This window comes from Lathamus discolor, chromosome 1 (assembly GCF_037157495.1).
Source record: "Lathamus discolor isolate bLatDis1 chromosome 1, bLatDis1.hap1, whole genome shotgun sequence".
Classification (NCBI taxonomy): domain Eukaryota; kingdom Metazoa; phylum Chordata; class Aves; order Psittaciformes; family Psittacidae; genus Lathamus; species Lathamus discolor.
The window spans coordinates 88,255,580-88,262,299 of NC_088884.1; the positions used below are offsets into that span (position 1 = coordinate 88,255,580).

Here is a 6,720-nt window from a genome sequence, read left to right on the forward strand (position 1 = left end):
AGCATCAGCAGCTGTGGATCTTCTGGTGCCAAAAAGCCCCAAAGAAGTGCAATTCCCTCCTCCCTCCATGGCGTCTCCCAAGGGCCTGCGGCATCCGGACCATCGTATTGCTTGAGGAGCTGAATTGTGAAGGCCACAGGCTCAGACTTCCCTGGGGCTGGGAAGGAGGAGGCAGGGAATGGTGTCTGGAACAAGCCAGGGTCTTCCAGGATCTGGCTCAACTTGGGCCGTGAAGTCTTGGTGAGCAAAATTGTTCAAGAGCATATTTTATTAGCACGCGAGCTGGTGTTTGGGCTTTGTGAGTGATGGTGCATAATGATGAGCTTCTGGCGCTGTCTCTGCAGCACGTGCTGCTCCCTCTGGTGAGTGCATGTGTCTGTCTGTGTGCGCACCATGCATGGGTACGAATTGAGAACAGCTATTGCAGGTGCCACAAGCTTTTGCAGGCAGTCTTATTTCTGTGCTGTTTGGAAGGCAGAGCTTCCCATGTCTGTGAAACCCATGAGTCCCCATCAGAGGTAAGGTGCAGGAGTTAGACCCAGGGTCAGCAGAACAAGGCATCAGGTGCTGATGGGTCTCATGACCTTCACAGCATGGCTGGGCCCTAAGGGCAGCATGTTGGCACCACAGTAGCCCTGGCAGGGGCCGTTGTGTCAGCCCTTGGTTGATGTGACCTGCCAGCAGCAGGCATGGAGCTGGTGTGCTCTGCTGGGAGGGCAGGTGAGGGCAGGAGGGGTCTTGGGGCATCCTTTTGGGATACAAAGTAGGGGACTGTTTGGGTGGGGAGGGATCCTGTCCGCTCTGGCTCAGCTTCTCCCAGCCAAGAGGAGACATCAGGGACACTTGGATCTCTCCTGCAGCACCATGGGGGCCATGGCCGGTAACATGTGGCTGAGGGTTCCCTGGGAAGTGAGGAAGCTGTTGATGCCTCCCCTCCGCTGACCTCCCTGCACCTGTGTGCACATGATGGAATATAAACAGAGCTTTCCAGAAACAGCAGAGTGGCAATGTGTCGGAGGAAGGATGTGGTGTGGGCAGCAGCCTGCATCGCCCGGGGCTGCAGCAGCACCACCACCAACCCAGCCACTGGCCTATGTGAAAAAAAGAAGACATAAATAAAACCTGTGACTGTAAAACGTGAAGGCTCCACTGAATGTTCCTCTGTGATAAAACGTGATGCAGAAAGCGGGGAAGGTTTGAGGTGCTGCTGTGTGGGGACACCATGACCGCGTACCACGGCTTGTCTGCAGATGTGGGGCGGCTGAACATCAGCGCTGGGCTCCGACGAAATGAACCTCGGTCTTCCTGCTCCAAGCCGGGCCATTACCGCGCCCGGGGAATGGCGGGGGCTTTCCTCACCCGGCGTGGCCAGTACCAAACCGGGGTGCTGCTGAGGATGCCGGCACTCCGGGGCTGCGGGAGGGAACAGGGCGGGGAGGAAGGGTGTGCACGGAACAGCGCGCCAGAAGGGGCGCGATAGGCCAGCTCGGACAGGCACGGGGCGCTGCGGGGAGAGCGCGGGAGAGGAAGCGCTGGCGGAGCAGCCACCTGCAGTACCGCACGTGGACCGCCAGCAGGCGCCGTCAGTACAGCGCTGCTGCTGCCAATCCCCAGAACAACCGCCAGGGGGCGCGCCCGCGGCAGTGTTGCGCTTGGCGATGTGCGTGCCCCGGAGCAGGCCCGCGCTGCGGCTGCGAGGCGGAGGGGGGGAACCTTGCCGGGCGGGCCGCCGCGCTGGGGCAGGAGCCCAGCGAGCCCCTTGTTTCCCTGCTCAGCGTGCGGAGAGGCTTTCGGGCACCGGCAGCGGAGGCGCAGGGCCTGCCGGGAGCCGGGGCCCTCCGGCGGGGGCGAAGGCGAGGGCTCCCTGCCCGCGGCGTCTCAGCCCGCGGCAGGGCGGCAGGAGTGGTGCTTCCGCAGGCGATGAAGCAGGGAGAGGGCCCGGCTGGGGAGACACCGCCGTCTGCAGCTGCGCGGGGGCTGGGCCCCCCACCGCAACCCCCGGCTGCAGCAGCAGCGCTGGGCAAACCTGCGGGAAGACGTCCCGGTTACCGGGGCCTCGCTTGGTTCCTGGCCCCAGCCGCAGGGGAGGAGGCAGAGCCGCTGCGGGACTAGCGGGGGGACGGGCAGACGCTGAGTCGAGCTGGGACGGGGCTGGCGGGTAGATGAGAAAGGGGAGAGGAGGAGGAGAAGGCTCTGCCCTGGCGCTGGACGCAGCCGGCCCGGGAGGAGCCACCCGGGGCGGCCCCGAGGCTCCCGGTTCATTTGGGAGGCTGCAGATGGCCCCGGGCACCTCCGTGTGCGCAGAAAAGGGGGGAGCAGGCGGCAGGGTTCAGGTTCAGCCCCTTGGGAACGGGGTTTGCGTTCACTGACGGGTTTGTTTCCTGAGGGGGCCGGCGAGGGAGGAGCGCAGGAATCCCGGCTGCAGGCAGCAGCCTCTGCAGCGGGGGACAGAGGGCGGATGTCCCGGCAGGGCTCCTCGCCCGTGCGGCCCCTGCAGTGAGCTGGAGAGGGCTATTTGCACTGGGTTCCCCCAGCACAAGGCCTCTAGCCCCCTCGGCTGGCTGTGGGCTGGGATCTCACATGGGAGCAAGGGCTCGTCTTCCCGGCTGTGCCTCCTGCTTCCGGCTGTGACACTCCGGCCGCTTCCTCACGATGGGTGTTGCAGTGCAGGGGAGCCCCCGAGCGGCAGAAGGGCTGCCCCAGCTTGAAATGGGCAGTGCCGGGCGACGCCGGTGCAGGAGGACGAGCCCAGGCGAAGGGAGCAGCCCTGACCTGGCAGCACTGGGCGACGCCGACACGGCAGGAGATGCCTGGTGAGTGCTCTGCAGCAGGCGGGTGGCTGCTCCGTGCCCTGGGGTGCCTGGCAGGGTCACCCCAGACACACGTGAGCTGAAGAAGCTGTGTCTGGCTGTGGCCGAGGAGGAAAATGTGCCATTCTTCTGGCTCCTGGCACTGATGGTGGCTCTGTTGCAGGCAGTTTGGGGCTGGTACCGGTCCTGGGCTGCAGTGGGGTCGGGGCTGTGGCTGAACCTCCTGTCTCTGTTGTGCCTGGTTGTTGCTTGGGAGGAAAATGTTGTTGTTTGTGGCTTCTGGTTGTCATGTGGGACCAGCTGAGGGAAGCTACCAGGGCAGAGCTGCCCCTGGGTAGCTTCTCCCCATGCCATCAGCCTGCACCCAGTAATCACGACGATGGCTGCTTCCCCATGTGCCTCCTGGTCGTTCTGAGCCCCTCCTGAAACCGGCTTGGCTGGGCTCAGCTTTATTTGGTGTGTGGCAGGGGGCTTGGCTCAACTGTACATGACATTTAGCACTCAGGTTGGTTCAGTGTTAGCTGATGCGAAGCAGGATGTGAGTTGCAGACTGCGCCTGCCCCGATCCCACTCCCGGCAGGGTCAGGGTGGTGGTTTGGGAGGTGAGTGCTGTGACAGCCAGGGTGTCTGGGTGCCTGAAATGCTCCTCACCGAGCAGAGGGTGTTTTGAATGGGGTGCGCTTCTTAATTGCTCACTGGGAGATGAATGAGTTTTCCCTGGCTGACCCCTGAGCTCTCCTGTTGTTGTTTCTCCCTCCCTATCACCTGTGTTGGTGCTGGGCAGCCTCTGCTGAAAGCAATGGGCAAGAGGGAAGGGTTGCCTTAGCCCGGGGGGGACACACGTATCTCCCATGGTTTATGTGGGGCCGTGCTGTGCGCCCTGGGAGCTCAGACCAACTGCTTTTGCTCCCCTTTTTCAGGTACAGAGGAGACACTGACACTGCCTTGCCTGCGCCTGCCCACTGCAAAAGATCTTGTGGGCACCCCTCTCGGTTCTACCCTTGGAATCAGAGTTGGGAGAGACCCGCTGTGCAGGGAGAGGCACTTGGCATGGATTTATTCCCTGACAGAAGAGGCTGGGTTTGCTGCTGTTCGGAGCAACTTGCTGTGGACAGCCATGTACCTGTACACCTGCCTCAGAGTACATGTCTTGTGGACGGACACCCCAGCTTGCTACAGTTCAGGGTAGTTTCGGCTGTAGCTCCAGGATGTTCCCACTAATAGTCACTCCTTCCTGTTACAGCTGCAGGTCAGCTCCGCTGTCCCTCATGGAGAGCTGCTCAACCATGCTGTTTGCACAGCCCTGCTGACGGATGTCACAGCTCCAACTCATGGACACTCCAGTTGCAGCGCAGGTCCAGCCACTGGCCCTCTGGATAAGAGATGTTCCTGCTGATGGGCTCTCCAGCGTGTTACTGCTCAGGGTATTTGAAGCCCTGAGTAATTTCACTTCCTGATGCTTGTTTCAGTTTCAGGTAATTTCAGGTCCAGCTTGTTGAAGCTCCAGCTTTGGTTTCAGCTCCAGCTACACAATGCTCTGGCTGAGGGACACTCCAGTTGGTTTTGATTCTGGCTACAAGATGCTTCTGCTTTGTGCAGCTCTGGCTGAGGAAGTGAAGCCGCTTCTTGTTACCAGCTTTGGCTTAATAAATACTCCTTCTTGTTACAAGGCAATTAAAGCTCCAGCTAATTGCTGCAATCTGGGCTCTTGGCCAGGTTGTAAATCAATCACTGTCATAACTTGTATATGACTATGAACTGTCATACTTGTACATTGTCTAATATTGAATAACTATTCTGGTGGTTGTACATGCCTTGAATACATGCCTTGAATAAAGAGTTGGAGCCCAAATGCAGTGTGAAAAGCCCCTTTTCCCCCAGAGGCTATCTCAAATGTTGAATTCGGGCTGGTGCATGTTGGCTTCCGGGCATTCAGGGACCAATGTGACCAGACACCCCCTCTGGAGGGGATCCATGCAGCTGCCCACCCCCCTCCCATCAACCCACACGCCCCTCTGTCTCCCACCCACCTAAAGCTCTCCCACCAGCCTCTGTTTTGGGGGCTGAAATGGGCTGACCACCTCTGTTTCCAAATCCCCAAAACACAGCATTTGGCTGGTTTGGGTTTCCAAGTCCCCGAAGCACAGGGGTGGGCCTGAATTTTCAGCACTGAAAACACATGACCTAGTCTTTTTCTGAGTTTCAGAAAGTCTGTGCTTATCCTTCCCAGAAATACAGCACTTAATCTCCCCTTTCCAGCCTGAAAAGCAGGGGCCTGCAGTGTTTTCTATCCCTCAGCTCTGGAAACAGGAGCTCACCAGCACTTTCAAGTATTGAAAACACTTGACTGACTGACTCTTCTTTTCTGAGCTTCAGAAACATGGGGTTCTGCTGTGGAGACCCAAAACCAGCCCCCAGAGCTTGTTTTCAAGGCCAAAAATGCAGCAGTTTGTTTCAGAAGATGAAAACACAGGATTTGTTTTCAACTACAGAAAACACATCAGGCCCTTTCTGAGCTCGAAAACCCTCTCCATGTTTCCAAGCCCCCAAAACACAGCATTCAGTCTCTGTTTTGGGAGGAGTTTGAAACGCTGTTTTCTGACCCCATGTGTGATGGGACATGCAGTTGGAGAGTGTAGCCCACCCCCAGCCCAGGGGGCCCAGCTGCAGTTCTAAGGAGTGCTTGGGAACTGGGGTGAAGGCACCCTCCTCGCAGGGAGGGTCCCATCCTGTGTCCCTGTGGGGCACCAGCAGATGTAGGGATTCACTTTATTGCACTTTATTTCACCAGCACCACCGGCCCCACACCCCAAAACCCCCTTCTGCCCCAGCGGGGCACTGCAGCCTTGCCTGGGCACCCCGGGAGCACAGCCCGGCCGGACAAGGAAGCATACAGCCCCTTCCATGGGAACGTACCAGCCTTCGACAGGGGCCCCCCCAAGCCCCCCCCACAGCCTCCTCCGAGGGGACTCCCCAGCGTCCCGCAGGGGGAACCTTCCTCCCCACCCTCCTCAGGGGAGCCCCAGCGGCAGCAGCACCTCAAGAGCCCTCCCCCGCCGCCGCGGCGAGCAACCGTGGTCGGGACGGGGCTGCCCCTGCTCCACCCGGCCCCGGAGCGGCCCGGCTGCCCCGGGGGCGCTTCTGTCCCACGGGGCTGGAGACAGCGGAGCTCGGGCCCCCAGCGGGACTGCGGCTCTTGCGGTGCCTCTCTCCTGCCCGGCGTACAGCGAAACGCACACAGACCTACAGTGGCTGCCGCCGCTCTTAACGGCCCCGAGCAGGCGCCCCGGCGCGGTACCGACCCCGCCGAGGCTCCCCTGGCTGGGGCATTGTGTGGGTGTCGCGGCAGGTCCCTCCGCGGTGGACCCATTTAGGAGGTGATCCTGCCCCTCTCCTCTGCTCTGCGAGACCCCACTTGAACTCTTGCGTTTCTGGAATGGACATGGAGCTGTCCAACAGCAAGTCCAGAGGAGGGCCGCGAGGATGAGCAGGGGACGGGAGCACCTCCCGTATGAAGACAGGCTGAGAAAGTTGGGGCTGTTCAGCCTGGAGAGAAGTACCTGAAGGGGGGCTATAGGGATGCTGGGGAGGGACTCTTCATTAGGGACTGTAGTGATAGGACAAGGGGTAACGGGTTTAAACTTGCACAGGGGAAGTTCAGGTTCGATTATAAGGAAGAAGCTCTTTACTGTGAGGGTGGTGAGGCACTGGCACAGGTTGCCCAAAGAAGTGGTAAATGCCCCATCCCTGGCAGTGTTCAAGGCCAGGTTGGACAGAGCCTTGGGAGACATGGTCTAGTGTGAGGCATCTCTGCCCATGGCAGGGGGTTGGAACTGAATAATCTTAAGGTCCTTTCCAACCCAAACCATTCTATGATTCCATAACACTCCTGACAGACTGAGCTCATGCA

At 59.8% G+C, this 6,720-nt stretch overlaps 1 long non-coding RNA gene across 1 annotated transcript; it reads left to right on the forward strand.

Annotated features, from left to right (window-relative positions):
• The first annotated feature begins 1,665 nt into the window (after positions 1 to 1,665).
• On the forward strand, positions 1,666 to 4,662 carry LOC136007250 (uncharacterized). Its single transcript, XR_010609554.1, has 2 exons — positions 1,666 to 2,813; positions 3,731 to 4,662. It is a non-coding gene; the product is annotated as an uncharacterized LOC136007250 (long non-coding RNA).
• Positions 4,663 to 6,720: the final 2,058 nt, after the last annotated feature.